General features: G+C 45.7%; 1 pseudogene; it reads right to left on the reverse strand.

Moving 5' to 3' along the window:
- Positions 1-15,112: 15,112 nt before the first annotated feature.
- On the reverse strand, positions 15,113-15,230 carry LOC126253844 (5S ribosomal RNA; annotated as a pseudogene).
- Between the last annotated feature and the right edge of the window lie 352 nt (positions 15,231-15,582).

Raw genomic sequence — 15,582 nt, forward strand, 5'->3', positions numbered from 1 at the left:
TTTTTTACTATTGTTATTTATACCTGAATTAACTTTCCCTTTACCATAAACTTACTTTACAAATCTGTTCTACAAAAATCCGCTTTGTCCACATCCATACTTCTTCGAAATGTTCCCACACTAAATCCTACTACATAACTCGTTAAACAATTATCTTCATATTAACCTCAAACCACACTCACGCATCATTCATACTGCTAAAACACATTTATAGCATTTTACATACACAAAAAGCCATAATAACACTCTATGAAAAACACTAGAACAGTTTATGAAAAAGATTCTATTATTTTAGTGCACTCTAGTGTGCACATTCGAAACTAAATCACAGTCCCCTATCCGATACTGTCCTCCATCGGCTGATACATAAACTACGTGCGCGTCCAGTCTCGTGTCACCATATGTGACTGTCCAGCTCTGAGACACATCTCCCACTTAACCGGCTCCAAGGCAGGATCGTTATACGGCGCTACGCCTCATCTCGAACTCAATCAAATGTTCACTTGCGCCCATCATTATTACGTTGCACAAAAGAAATTATTCCTGTCCACCTCCTATTTCATTTCTTTTCTTAACGATGCAGACAGATGTGTTAAAATGTCAATCCTTTGGTCTAAACTTTACATAGGAGAGGGATTTTTTTATTCAGAGTATGGTTCAGGACAATCATTTGCATGTTACCACATTTCAGAGAGAGTAGGAGCTCACACATGTTCCGTCTCCACCAGCGCATTACTTCACTTTTTTATGAAAACTTGTTGACAATACTGCAGCTCAGGTAGGTAATTAAAACACAAGAAATGGCCAGATGGCTGCCTTTTGGGAAAGTAGCGACACACTCAGCAGATAGTAGTCCCTGGAGAGCTCTTCTCCCGGGTTCCGCCTCACCAGGACACGCGAGTAGCCGCTCTTCCCGGCGGCTGCTGTTGACGGTAAACGAAGAGCGGCGTCGGCTGCAGCGCGAGAAGAGCCGAGAGGAGTGGAGTGAAGTGTAGTGGGTGGGGAGGGGTGTGAGGAGGGGGGGGGGCGCAGCGGTAGTCAGTAGTGGTGCAACAGCGGCCCCAGGGTCGCCACATGACCGCCCCAAGCCAGCCGTGCCTCGCCGACTTTCTCTCTCCGCGTCTTCTGCCTCAGGCTGCGTCTGGGCGTGCCAGGGCGCTAGCAGTACGAGTTGCTCGCCAAGGGCATCCACCACTCGGCTTAGTTCCTGGGCAGCTATCTACGAGGGTCATTCCAAAAGAGATGCACACTATTTTTTTTAAAATCCATCTTTTATTTTATTTTATTCTACATGTTTGAAAGCTTTAAAGTGTGTAGATACATCCTTTAGGAACAATATTTTCATTTCTCCACATAATTTCCGGCATTCCCAACTGCCTTACACAACCTTGGAACCAGCGCCTCTATACCTGCACAGTAAAATTCTGGACCAACCTGTTGGAGCCACTGTTTGGCAGCGTGCACAAGGGAGTCATCATCTTCAAACCTTGTTGCACGAAGAGAGTCTTTAAGTTTCCCAAAGAGATGATAGTCACATGGAGCCAGGTCGTGACTGTAAGGAGGGTGTTTCAGTGTTGTCCATCAGAGTTTTGTGATCGCTTCCACGGTTTTTTGACTGACATGTGGCCGTGCATTGTCGTGCAACACCAAAACATCCTGCATTTGCCGATGTCGTCGAACATGACTCAGTCGAGCTTGAAGTTTCTTCAGTGTCGTCACATATGCATCATAATTTATGGTGGTTCCACTTGGCATGATGTCCACAAGCAAGAGTCCTTTGGAATCGAAAAACACCATAGCCATAACTTTTCCAGTAGAAGGTGCGTATTTGAATTTTTTTGTCTTGGGTTAATTTGCATGATGCCACTCCATTGATTGCCTCTTCATGTCTGGTGAAAAATGATGGAGCCATATCACAATTCTTCCAAGAAATTCATCTCCACCATTCTTGTACTGTTCCAAAAGTTCGCTGCATACGGTTTTTCTTGTTTCTTTGTGAGCCACTGTCAACATCCTGGGAACCCACCTGGCACAAACTTTTTTTAACGTCAACACTATCAGTATTCTGCAAACACTTCCTTCGCCTATCCCAATGTAGCGTGACAATTCACTCACTGTGATGCGTCTATCAGCAGTCACCAGTTCGTTAACTCTCTGCACATTGTCTGGAGTGTGTGCAGTACGAGGCCTGCCACTGCGAGGACAATCCTCAATATTGCCGTGCCAACTTTCATCACGTAACCTGCTTGCCCACTGACTAACTGTGCTGTGATCGACAGCAGCATCTCCATACACTTTTTTCAGCCTCTTGTGGGTGTTGTCCACTGTCTCGTTTTCACAGCACAGGAACTCTATGACAGCATGTTGCTTCTGACGAACGTCAAGTGCAGGAGCCATCTTGAAGACATGCTGTGATGGGAACAGGTGGAACTAAGTTTCAAAACAAGCGAGAAGGATGTATCAACACACTGTAAAACGTTCACGCATGCAGAATGAAAAGTGTATTTTTACAAAAAATAGTGTGCATTTATTTTGGAGTGACCCTTGTATGTCTACATATACATCTACGTCTACATATACTGAAACGGCAAAGAATCTCGCATGGGCATGCGTATTTAAACACAGAGATACACAAACAGGCAGAATGCGGCACAGCGGTCGGCAAAGCCTATATAAAATAAACAAGTGTCAGGCGCAATTTTTAGATCAGTAACTGCTGCTACAAAGGCAGGATATCGAGATTTAAGTGAGTCTGACGTGGCGTTATAGTCGGTGCACGAGCGATGGGACACAGCATCTCCGAGGCAGCATTCAAGTGGGAATTTTTCCGTATTACCATTTCACGAGTGTACGGGAATCCAGTAAAACATAAATCTCCAACCTCGCTGTGGCACGGAAAAGATCCAGCAAGAACGGGACCAACTACGACTGAAGAGAATCGTTCCACAAATTGCTGCAGATTTCAATGCTGAGCCATCAACAAGTGTCAGTGTGCGAACCATTCAACGAAATATCATCGATATGGGCTTTCAGAGCAGAAGGCCCGCTCGTGTACCCTTGATGACTGCATGATACAATGCTTTACGCCTCGCCTGAGTCCATCAACACTGACATTGGACTGTTGATGAATGTAAACATGTTGCCTGATTGGACGAGTCTCGTTTCAAATTGTATCGAGCGGAAGGACGTGTACGAGTATGGAGACAACCTCATGAATCCATGGACCCCGCATGTTAGCAGAGGACTATTCAAACTGCTAGAGGCTCTGTAATGGTGGAGCGTGTGCAGTTGGAGTGATATGCGACCCCTGGTACGTCCAGATACGACTCTGACAGGTGACACGTGGATAAGCATCCTGTCTGATCACTTGCATCCATTCATGTCCACTGTGCATTCCGACTGACTCGGGCAATTCCAGCAGGATAATGCCACACGCAACACGACCAGAATTGATGCCGAATGGCTCCAGGAACACCCTTCTGAGTTTAAACACTTCCTCTGACCACGAAACTCCGCAGACATAAACATTATTGAGCATATCTGAGATGCCTTGCAACGTGCTGTTCAGAAGAGATCTGCACCCCGTCATACTCATTTATGGACAACCCTACAGGATCAATGGTGTCAGTTCCCTCCAGCACTACTTCAGACATTTGTCGAGTCCATGCACGTCATGCTGCGACTCTTCTGTGAGCTCGTGTGGGCCCTGCACCACATTAGACAGGTGTCAATTTTTTTCGTTCTTCAGCGTAGGTACTTTGAAAATCACACTTAAGTGCCTAGCAGAGGGTTGACAGAACCGCCTTCACATTAATTCTCTGTTATTTCATTCTTGTACAGCATGTGGAAAAAACGAACACCTACATCATTCCGCGCGAGCTCTTATTTCCCTTATTTTATTATGACGATGGCTTCTCCCTCGCCATCAACAAAATATTTTCGCATTCGGAGGAGAAAGCTGGCGACTGAAATTTCGTGAGGAGATTCGCCGCAACGAAAAACGCCTTCCTTTTAGTGATGTCCACCCTAAATGCTGCATCGTGTCAGTTACACGGTTTCACCTATCTCGCGACAATACAAAACACTCTGCTCTTCTTTGAACTGTCTCGATATACTCTTTTAATCCTATCTGGTAAGGATCCCAAGCCGAGCAGTAGTACTCCAAAAGAGGGATCTTCTTAGTGTTCAGGCGAAAAATGGCGGTCTTTGGTTCACCTTCCCCACATTCTCTATGTGTTCTTTCCAGTGTAAGTTCTAGTAATTCCTAGGTATGTAGTTCAATTTACGGCTTTTGGATTTGACGTATTTATTATGTAAGAGAAGTTTAGAGGATTCATTTCATTACTCATATGGAAGACCTCACACTTTTCATTATTTAGGGTCAATTTCCAATTTTCGCACCATAGAGACATCTTTTCTAAACGGTTTTGCAAATTTGTTTTGATCTTCTGTTGACTCTACTAGACTACGAACGACCGCATCATCTGCAAAAAACCCAATAAGGCTGCTCAAATTGTCTCCTAAATCGTTTATACATTTAAGGAACAGCAGAGGTTGTATAATAATAACTAGGGGAACGCCAGAAATCACTTCTGATACACTCGATGACTTTCTATCAGTTACTACGAACTCTGACCTCTCTGACAGGAAGTCACGAATCCAGTCGCATAAGTGAGACGATATTCCATAAGCACGCAATTTTAGTGCAAGCCACTTTTGTGGTACAGTGTCAAAACCTTCTGGAAATCTAGAAATACGGAATCCATTCGAAATTCCTTGTCAACATCTCTCAGCTGTTCGTGTGAGTAAAAAGCTAGTTGGTTTCACAAGAACAACATTTTCTAAATCCGTGCTGACTGTGTGTCAATAGACCGTTGTCATCGAGGTAATTCATAACGTTTGAATACAACGTAAGTTCCAAAATTCTGCTGCATATCGACGTCAATGGTATGGGATTGTAGTTAACGGCCTTTCTTGAGTATTGGTGTGACCTGCGCGACTTTGCAGTCTTTGGGTGCGTATGTTTCGCCGAGCGAGCGGTTGTATATGATTGTTGAGAATGGCTCTATTGTATCAGCATACTCTGAAAGCAACCTAGCTGGTATACAGTCTGGAGCAGAAGACTTGCTTTTATGAAGTGATTTAAGTTGCTTCACTGCTCCGGCGATATATACTTCTAAGACTCACGTTGGCAGCTGTTCTTTTTTCGAATTCCGGAATATTTCCTTCGTCTTCTTTTAATGGAAGAATTACAGAACAATGTGTTTAGTAACCCTGCTTTAGCACCACTGTCATCGATACTATCTACAGTGCTATCGCGCAAGAAGGCATTGATTGTGTCTTGCCGCTAGCATCCTTTTAATATAACAACCAGAACCTGTATCATCTTCTGCCCGGTTTCAAGACAAAGTTTACTTTTAGAAACTATTATAAGCATCTCGCACTGAACTCCACACTAAATCTCGAGTTTCTGTAAAACAACACCAATCTTTGGGATTTTGCCTTCGTTTAAGTATGGCATGCTTTCTCCGTTGCTTCCGAAACAGTGCTCTGACGCGTTTCATGTACTAAGGGGGATCCGCTGCGTCGTTTGTTAATTTATTTGGTATAAATTTCTGTTGAGACTATTTCTTTACATTTAAGCCAAATGTCGTCTACACTTACACCGTTTATTTGGAAGGAGTGGAGATTTTCTCCCTCGAAAGCTTCAAGCAAATTTTTATCTACTTTTTTGGATAGGTATATTTTTCGTTTATTTTCGGAGGTTTTGCTGGTTACAATATTCAGTCTTGACACGACAACCCTGTATTCACTATTCGATGCATCTGTTTTGAAGCTCATTATTAGCTCAGAATTAATTGTTGCTAAGAGATCAAGTGTGTTTTCACAACCTTTTACTGTTGGAGTGGGTTGATGAACTAACTGCTCGAAATAATTTTCAGAGAATGCGCTTAACACAATTTCGGATGACGTTTCATACGCACCTCCGGAATAAAACATATATGTTCGCTAACATATCGACGGTAAATTGAAGTCATCACCAAATATAATTGTATGAGTCGGGTACGTGTTTGTAATTAGACTCATGTTTTCTTTGTACCTTTCACCAGTTGTATCATCTGAGTTTGGACGTCGGTAAAAGGATACAATTATTATTTTATTCCGTTTGCTAAGAGTTATCTCTAGCCATAATAACTCACAGGAACTATCTACTTCAATTTCGGTACAAGGTAAACCACTTCTATAAGCAACAAACACGCCACTGCCAAGTGTGTTTAGCTTATCCTTTCTGAACACCGTTGGGTCCTTCGCAAAAATTTCGGCTGATCTTATCTCCGCCTTTAGCCAGCTTTCAGTGCCTTTAACAATTTGAGCATAAGGGCTTCATTTAAAGCTTTGAGCTGTGGTACTTTCGCAGTACAGCTTCGACAATTTACAACTGCTATACCGATGGTCCCTAGAGTTACGTTCTTCCTGTGTTCGACCAGCACCCTTTCAGGCTGAAGCCCTTTTTATGTTTCCCCGAGACTCTCTAACCTAAAAACCCGCCCAGTCCACGCCACACAGCCCCTGCTAGCCGTGTAACCGCCTCCTGCGTGCAATGGACTCCTGATCTATTTAGCGCAACCAGAAACCCCACCACCCTATGGCGCAAGCCGAGGAATCTGCAGCCTACACGGTCGCAGAACCGTCTGAGCCTCTGATTCAAAACCTCCGCTCAGCTCTGTACCAGAGGTCCACAATCGGTCGTGTCGACTATGCTACAAATGGTGAGCTTCGCTTTCATTTCACAAGCAAGAGTGGCTGCCATACAACTTCTGATAGCCACTCAGAAACGGAGATAACCTCTTCCGATCCAAAGCGACACACACCACTGGTACCGACGTGAGGCACAACCAGCAGCTGGCTACACCCTGTGCTCTTCATGGCATCCAGAGGGTCCCTTTCCACGTCTGGACTGATTCCATCTGGTATGAACAGGGAGTGCACATTGGCTTTCTGCCCCTCCCTGACAACCATGTTCCTTTACAGCTTCATAAGGCGCCTAACATTGGAGCTCTCAACTACGAGTAATCCCTCCCTCTGTGATTGCCTGGATCCTGTAAGTTGAGAGGTTTCCTCTGAAACAGGACAAGCGACTGCATCTGGCTAAGGAAAAGTGTCAGCCCCAGACAGCACCTGGATCCTGTTTGTCAGGCTACCCAGGGAAGTCCTCAGCAGCCTTCCACGCCCTGAGGCCTCAGTGTGAGCAGCAACTGAATTAGCCACTGGTAACGACCGATCGGTGGTCTCATAGGTCGTGCTGGACGTCCGTTCTATCCCCACGGTCGGCCCACAACAGTGATGCCCATCCACTGCAGCATCATGGTGTGTGACCAAAGCCAATACAGCCCCGAGCTACGGGTGAAGTGTACCAACTCGTCTCGTATCCGCACACAGCAATCACAGTCCATATCCATACTAAAGACAGTGTAAGACAGACAAACGACTTTCGACACGCATTACGAATCGTTCAAATGACTCAGAGCACTATGGGACTTAACATCTGAGTTCATCAGTCCCTAGAACTTAAGAACTACTTAAACCTAACTAACCTAAGGACATCACACGCCCGCGGCAGGATTCGAACCTGCGACCGTAGCAGCAGCGCGGTTCTGAAGTGAAGCGCCTAGAACCGCTCTGCCAAAGTGGCCGGCGACATGCACTACGGAACCCTACTGCAGACACTGAGGAAAATGCAACAATTGTGTCTAATAAATTAGATTTACACACAGATATTCAGAAACGAGACTACCAAAGCTCTCAGATGAGACTAAATAATTCGCTCCTGGATAGGAACTTGTAATGTCGTATGACAGAAAATCTTTTTACTTTCCAACACAAACGAAAACGAGACAATTGTGTCTATTAAATATTAAACGCATAAATTCAAAAACTAAACAATCAAGGCACACAAATGGAAGTATATAATTCGCTCCTGGTTAGGAACTCGTAAAATTCCACTAAATCTATTACTTCCTTGTTGTTGCTTGTGTCTCGGCCCGTTGTTGCTGCCGGACTGGGTGACTAATGCCCACGTGTGGTCACTAGCTTTCAGAACAAACGAACAAACGACTATAGACACGCGCAACTCGAGTGCTGGGATTGCTCACTAGCTACCCAAGGGCATGGGCAAAAGGCTTCTAGACACCATGGGAGGCAGATGTGTTGTCATGACTGTCCCAATGAAGTGCAGAAGTGGAGATATTTCCCTAGCACCATACATATTCTCAGAGCTGTTGGTGTGTTCATGTTAGGTGAGGTTTCTCGAGATGTGTGTGTAGTGTCTCTATTCTTGTATGATATGTTGTGCCCACCACCAATCCATAGCACTGTAGTCAGGCCAGGACATCACATCTGATGTGAAAGCTAGTGCTTCCTACCACATCTTACCTGTCGGCACAACCGTGCAATGCGATACTCTCATCTGATGCTTTGTTTGGGGATTAGCGCGACTTCCAGTAATCATGCCGCATGAGCCAGTCCTGTGTGCAGGTCTCTCTCCAAACCTATGTACGTATGAATATGCGATGCTTCTGCCACGGATGTAGTTTCTGGCATATCTGCCCTGAGTTTGGTTGGAAGGTACGATCACAAAGTTTTTTTCTGCTGAATATGTGTTGTGTTGGTGGAAGAGGGAGCCTGTTCCTCAAACGTCAGTGCCTACAAACCTCGCATGTATGTAGTGCTAAGATCTATTCGTGATGGAATTGATTTCCAAAATATCTGCATGCTATTCTCAAATGTTGAAAACATGTTTTGTTACGAAGTCGAATCATCGAAAGGCGACGGTGAGTGTTTTAAGCATCTATTTGACTCATGTAAATTACTAACAATTAATCTGATATGGTAGTGAAATGGACTGCTTCCCGCCATTTTTGATATCGAAAGTCCTCCAGCTCTCTCTTTTCAGCCAGCGTTCTCGAGTAGGAACACTGTATTCTGATGAGAGATGACAACCTCCGTCTGCACGTTTCGAGACATTGGTTCACACACAAACAGGATGTAGCCACTTGAGAGTGACAGCGATGGGAAGTTAGTCTGGAACTTCCTGATTAATACAACCCTGCCAACTGATGCTTTGTTCAGGGTCGTGAGACCTAAGGAGGCCGACATACAGTCCATGGTCGGTGGTGTTTAGTATAATGATCTGTAATTATGACACTGGGCGCTTTTTAACTGTTGTGGGTGCATCTGGACCACAGTCATACTCATGGATGACCCAAAATGGCCGCTAATATACCGCACTTCTTTATATTCCTTGATTCTTACAGTTATCACATCATGGGAAGTGGGGGTAGATGTGAGCTCTACCTAAGTGGGTGAGGCCTGTCTCGCACAAACTGATTAAATAAGGAATATGCATCAATATATTACTATTATTGACAGTGATTTGAATTTATTATTATTGACAGTGATTTGAATTTCGTATCATGAGATCCTTTCTGTGCAGCACAGGCTGAGTCTTTTTCCCACCAATTTCCAGATGTGGTGGAGAGGGTGGAGTGGGGGAGATGAGGGGAGATCTGTCAGATTTGTCAGGGGGGGGGGGACATGTGACTCAGAACTGAAAAAGTGCCCCTTTTCCAAGAGGGGGGAAGATTGAGTGAGGGATGGGGAGATGAAGGGGGGTTTCTTAGGAGGACAGGTTATCCCCTGGGGTCATAAATGAACCCTCAGGGGTCATAAACCACTTATCAGAACAATACCTTAAGGGGATGAGGAAGGGCGGTTTAATTGATCAATTTAATTAATTAGAGAATCAATTTGGTATCAAAACCGTGCCAGGTTCGGCTGCAGAGTATCTGGTGGCGGCGTCACAAACTATGCCAGTTGGTCTGAGGGTTGTGATCGGTGACAGCTGTCTCTTGCATGGAGTGAGACTGAATGTCCATTTCAGAAAACGCATGCACTTCCAGCACTAACAGTGGTGGCATGATTTGGGAAATGCATCTACTGGCCATCCCTCTGCATAGCTATTATTTGCTGGAAAGTCTTCTTCTTATGCTCCTCCATTATCATTTTCTTCTACGTCCTATTTGGGAAGCTACTGATACAGTCCTCAACTGAATGCTAACAGTTAACACAAATATTAAAGTCCTGTTTTTCTGACATCAGCATCTTGTCAACTGAACGTATCACACTTCCACAGAGACTGACGAGTGACTAAGCATTTCCCACCAGTTTCAAGGTAGGAGAGGCTTAGGCTGGCGAATGGGAGAGAGAGAGGTTTGGAGGCTGGAAGGGGTAGCTGTTGACAGGCATACACATTCCCATTATCCTGCCGAAATTGGAAATTCATGCCACCAGCAATAGTGGGAGGGGGAGGAGAGGGGTGGGGAGAGTGGGGAGGGGAGAGGGGGTGAGGCAGGGAGAGGGAGAGAGGTTGAGAATATTCAGGGGATTGAGAGAGGGAGGCAAAACCTATGACATTAGAGGTGCAATGTTGCCAGATCTACACTGGTGGAGCTGGGGAAGGGTTTGCGGAGGGTGAGAAGTTTGTCAAAAATGCAGACTGCAGCAGGACACCGTTTGTTCCACTACTCACAGATTAGTTATTCCTAATAAATAGGAAGATGGTGAATTTCTTCTCAGTTTATGGAGCCCTCACTTTATCCTTCATGCCATGGTTGTCTCATGTCACAGGGACGCCAGACATTCCTGCCTATCCAGAAATGGCACCACGTCAGATCTGTTCTTGTCCGAATGGATCACTGTGCCCAGTTTACTTCCACACAAGGCTACATCACAGAGAAACGCTTTTGGAAAAGACTTTCTGACACTTAAATTTGTATTTGATGTTAGCAAATCTCTCTTCTTCGGAAATGCTTTTTCTTGTTATTTTGTGTTGATAACCCAGTGCTTGTATGGTGAGGAGTCATTCCTGCCACTGAAATTCTATCTTAAGCTTATATATGTTTATTTTGAAAGTGATAAATGCTTCTAACAGTCCACATTCTGATCCGTAGATCATCAGTTCTTTTGCTGATGACAACATCCTCATGTGTAGTCGCTGCCTGGAGATCCTTATGAGGAATTATTTTACCTTACAGTGGAGCTGTAGTTTACCCAAGTTTTCAGCCATTGACAGCGCCAGCTAGCTCATGTTGGCTACTGTCACAAGGCCAGATCAGTCAGTAAAAGAGACTGTTGCACCTGACACTACTGAGAAGCCAGGCACCCTTTGAAAGGAATCTTACATTACCTGACAAAAACAGGAAGCAATGAGGCAACCACAATGGGAGGAGGAAGCAAAATGAAATTCATGGTTTGCGGGGCTTGTGATGTTATTTCAGTGATTACAAAATCGAGTCAATAATACAAAAAACTTAGCAGTGTGATGTTGCACCCTCTCTGGCCTGAATGTGTACACTGATACAGTCGGGAGGGGTCTCTTGAAGAAACTGTAGTCTCTCCTGGGGTAAGCTGCCCCACAAATGCTGTAAATGGTCGCTCATGTCCGGGATATTGGCAGTGCAACGAAAAATTTTTTTTGTTTTGTTTTTTAGCTGGTCCTACACTTTATGTCAGGAAAAGAGCTGGGGATCTTTTTGACCTTGGTAACACCTTAACATCATGCAGACAGTTCATAGAGATACGTGCCATGTGTGGAAGAGCGTTGTTCCATTTATGAATGGTACCCAGGTGCTGTAGTGTGAGAGGTAACGCATGAGAACCCAGGATGTTCATTATATGCTGTTGTGCCATCATAGTTCCGCCAGTCACTGCCAGCCATGGTCTGAAGTCATGCCCAATGGGTACTCATACCATAACGCCAACAGTAAGACCGGTATACTTCCCAAAACGTTGGAAGAATGGGACCTGTCCTACGTCCAGAGCCATACTCACCCACGATCGTCATCTGGGATAGTAAACAACCACAACTCCTCACTGGACACAATGCGACCTCATCCATCAGCAATTCATGCTTCCCATCACTACACCACCCCAACGGCAGCCGTTTGTGCTGTGGTGTTAATGGCAGCCGACGCATGGGATGGTTACTCCCTAGCCCGGCTGCTGCCAGTGTCTGGGATGACACAGAACGTTGCAGGGTTTTCACTACTTGCTACTGGGTGGCAGACAAAGTTGTGAAGCTGTTGTTATGTACCTGCTGCACAATACGGCAATCCTTCCAGGTGCTCGAATATAGTTGTGGGGAAGGCGGATGGTCGTCTTCGGTTCATTGGTAGAATTTTGGGAAGATGTGGTTCATCTGTAAAGGAGACCGCTTGTAGAGCGCTGGTGCGACCTATTCTTGAGTACTGCTCGAGCGTTTGGGATCCCTAGCAGGTCGTATTGAGGGAGGACATAGAAGCAATTCAGAGGCGGGCTGCTAGATTTGTTACTGGTAGGTTTGATCATCACGCGAGTGTTACGGAAATGCTTCAGGAACTCGGGTGGGAGTCTCTAGAGGAAAGGAGGCGTTCTTTTCGTGAATCGCTACTCAGGAAATTTAGAGAACCAGCATTTGAGGCTGACTGCAGTACAATTTCACTGCCACCAACTTATATTTCGCGGAAAGACCACAAAGATAAGATAGGAGAGATTAGGGCTCGTACAGAGGCATATAGGCAGTCATTTTTCCCTCGTTGTGTTTGGGAGTGGAACAGGGAGTGAAGATGCTAGTTGTGGTACGAGGTACCCTCCGCCACGCACCGTATGGTGGATTCCGGAGTATGTAGATGTAGATGTAGATATAGATGTTGTTCGGACGTCATCGACCAGAGCCTTGACGACGACTGTGCTTGCCCTCAATTTCCCATGCCAGTCGACATCAGGCCACCGTCACGTCCTCCCACTCTGGCTGTTGCACGATTCGATCAGCTGGCCAAACGAAGACCCACAATGAGGTCCCCTTTAAACTTTGTCAGGTACTGATAACGCTGACTCATACTAATGCGCGGCATCTCCGTGTCCTTCACAGCAACCACTCAACATCTGACACTGTCCTCAACCGTTTAGGACCCTTTCAGGCCTGGTAACAATACTGAGTACGAACAGTGCTAATACACTCTGGTGGCCGTTCTCTGTGGCACAGAGACTTGCAGCTCTTTCGTTTACTTACACGCCGACTGTGTGTACAAGATCTGCTCAAAAAATTTCTGAACATTCGTAATTCCGCGCCAGTGGTGTGTTGGACAGAAATGCCATTGGCATCCCTCCACACGCCTGTGTTTAATGTATAATTACCGTTAAGTTTCATTGTTGTATGTCAGTCAGGCATGCAGCTGGGGGGGGGGGGGGAGGGGCGAGGGGCAAAACGGAGTATCTGCCCCGGGCGGCAATTTAAGGGTACATAAAACTCATATTCTTGAAGAAAAGGAAACTTGTTTTCACAAAGTGCCTAGCATCCTGCGCTCGTTGGTCTACCCATTATTTGAACATTTTTGAATACATTCTTACTTGATTTCTGAACGAATCATATGTGGATATTTGAATGCTTGAGTAACGTAAGCGACGTCTCTGACAGGGGAATCCCCGTGGCATCTAGAAATAAAAAACTTCCCGCAGACAAAAAGGGTCGGGGCTACACGAGCTGAGCCGTATAAACCCGAACAGGTGAATGCCAATCGCTGTTTGTTTATGTGGTTGATTGGGTACGCGAATGATCAGCATTGTTGTAATTATTAGCGAAATCCATAGATCCAGATCAGCAGAGGGGAAATAAGCGGCTAATAGCAATAATAGGTATCCAGAAAATGAAATCTTGACGGAAAATTTTTGGCAGATCAGTACACTACTAGGGGCCAGTCGTTCAGTCCCGGTCAGCAACCGCATAAGTTCAGTTCTCGGAATGGCGCGGAAAACGTGTTGTACGAACACGTTTTAAAGCCTAACCGGAGAATAAACCGTAATGACGCATAAGCGGAGAATAAACGCGGGACAACTAAACGGGTGATTCTGGCAGAGTTATTGAAGTTGACCAGAGAATAATTTCTGACAATGCCAGGATTAGTTACAGAATTAGTGATGACAAGATTGCTTGTTAGAACGAGGAAGGAGAAGAAACTGGGATATGACACAAATTATGAGTAAGTATATGACGATATCAAATTTATATAATAATTTCGTACAACTAAGTTGCGGTCTCGTACTAGAGCGTATGAATGAAATGTGAAACTATTTTCTAACACAAAACTTCTAGTAGGCGTAATAAGCATTTGATGTTGGTACTTCGTGAATTACATTCCGTCGTGTTATTTATGTAAATGAGGTAGATAAAAATTACCATTTGTGCCAAAACAGGTTTGCTTATTTGCTGTGTGTTGCAATCGCTGAAATATTAGAAAGTCCTATTTTCTTTTATTTAACACTCACTGACAAAATAGACGTAATCAGATCAAGAAACCACACTAGTCTTGGGTACTAATCGTATGAACGGCTCTTCCAGTATTAGACAACGACATTTTGATTGCCGCCAAGTTCTCTCTCGGCTCATGAGTGGCCCACACATTCCTCCCTGTGTGTGCGTGACAATTGTACTAGAAACAAAGTCACTGTGTTGTCTCGTTCTCCGTACTCTCAAGACCTGGCCCCTGTGTATTTTTTTTTTTTTTTATTCCAAAGTTGAAAACCCTGTTGAAAGGACGAAGATTTTCACCAACAGACGACATAAAAGGAAATTCGCAGACGGTGCTTCGCAAGATCCAGCAAGAGGCGTACCAAGACTGCTTCCGGAACTGGAAACGGCGTTGGGAGCGTCGTGTCAATTGTGGAGGAGAGTATTTCGAAGGGGACCGTGCGCAATACGTAAAAGGCAAATTTGTGGACAAAGTTCCGAAATCTTTGAACAGATCTCGTACGTGTATGAGGTTAGGTGTACATTCGATGCTGCCTTCTGGGTGCTTCAGTTTCTGTGTTAGGCCTTTCCAGTCCGTCTACAGGCCACAAGTGGCCCATCGGGACCATCCGACTGCCGTGTCATCCTCAGTGTAGGATGCGGATAGGAGGGGCGTGTGGTCAGCACACCGCTCTCCCGGTCGTTATGATGGTATTCTTGACCGAAGCGCTACTATTCGGTCGAGTAGCACCTCAATTGGCATCACGAGGCTGAGTGCACCCCGAAAAGTGGCAACAGCGCATGGCGGCCCGGATGGTCACCCATCCCAGTGCCGACCACGCCCGACAGCGCTTAACTTCGGTGATCTCACGGGAACCGGTGTATCCACTGCGGCAAGGCCGTTGCCGTTAGGCCTTTCGACAAATATTTTTTCTATGTGGCTGCATCTACAGTTGGTTGATCTGTGGCGTTAAGGCAAGCATTGCACCCCACCTGGACAAGGCCTATGGCCTGTCGGCTTTTGCTGCTGTACGGTACCGTGATAACTGCTCGCAGGAGGTGGTAGTCTGTCGGCAGGTGAGGCGCGGAATGCCGCAGCGCGGCGCTGTCGTCGCGAGAGGTGGGGGCGGCGCCGCCTCCGGCTTCCGGCGGGCCCGCGGGCGTCGCGGTGCCGCGTGCCGCCCCACCCCCACGCCCCCGCACAGAGGCGAGCCGCCTTTAATGCTCGTCTCGTGACTCGGCGGCGCAAAAAGCGGCGC

Source organism: Schistocerca nitens, chromosome 4 (assembly GCF_023898315.1).
Source record: "Schistocerca nitens isolate TAMUIC-IGC-003100 chromosome 4, iqSchNite1.1, whole genome shotgun sequence".
NCBI classification, from domain to species: domain Eukaryota; kingdom Metazoa; phylum Arthropoda; class Insecta; order Orthoptera; family Acrididae; genus Schistocerca; species Schistocerca nitens.